General features: G+C 33.4%; 1 protein-coding gene across 1 annotated transcript in view; it reads right to left on the bottom strand.

Moving 5' to 3' along the window:
* The window catches only part of GNA14 (G protein subunit alpha 14), a 200489-nt gene that overhangs the window by 50196 nt on the left and 149658 nt on the right, over positions 1-635 (bottom strand). The window lies entirely within an intron of this gene.

Raw genomic sequence — 635 nt, 5'->3', positions numbered from 1 at the left:
AGATTACTACAAGCAACTCTATGCCAATAAAATGGACAACCCGAAAGAAATGGACAAATTCTTAGAAAGGTATAACCTTCCAAGACTGAACCAGCCAGAAATAGAAAATATGAACAGACCAATCAAAACTAATGAAATTGAAGCTGCATGATCAACTGGGATTTATCCCAGGGATGCAGGATTCTTCAATATACACAAATCAATCAATGTGATCCACCGTATTAACAAATTGAAGAATAAAAACTGTATGATCATCTCAATAGATGCAGAAAAAGCTTCAAGCTGTCACTGTTTGCAGATGACATGATATACATAGAGAATCCTAAAGATGCCACCATAAAACTACTAGAGCTAATCAACGAATTTGGTAAAGTTTCAGGATACAAAATTAATGCACAGAAATCTCTTGCATTCCTATACATTAATGATGAAAAATCTGAAAGAGAAATTAAGGAAACACTCTCATTTACCTTTGCAACAAAAAGAATAAAATACCAAGGAATAAACCTACCTAGGGAGAAAAATACCTGTATGCAGAAAACTATAAGACACTGATGAAAGAAATTAAAGATGATACAAACAGAAGGAGAGACATACCATGTTCTTGGATTGGAAGAATCAATATTGTGAAAATG

The sequence above is a fragment of the Physeter macrocephalus genome, chromosome 9, assembly GCF_002837175.3.
Source record: "Physeter macrocephalus isolate SW-GA chromosome 9, ASM283717v5, whole genome shotgun sequence".
Classification (NCBI taxonomy): domain Eukaryota; kingdom Metazoa; phylum Chordata; class Mammalia; order Artiodactyla; family Physeteridae; genus Physeter; species Physeter macrocephalus.
The sequence above is the reverse complement of the archived record's forward strand: the minus strand, read 5'-3'. Positions and strand labels throughout refer to the sequence as shown.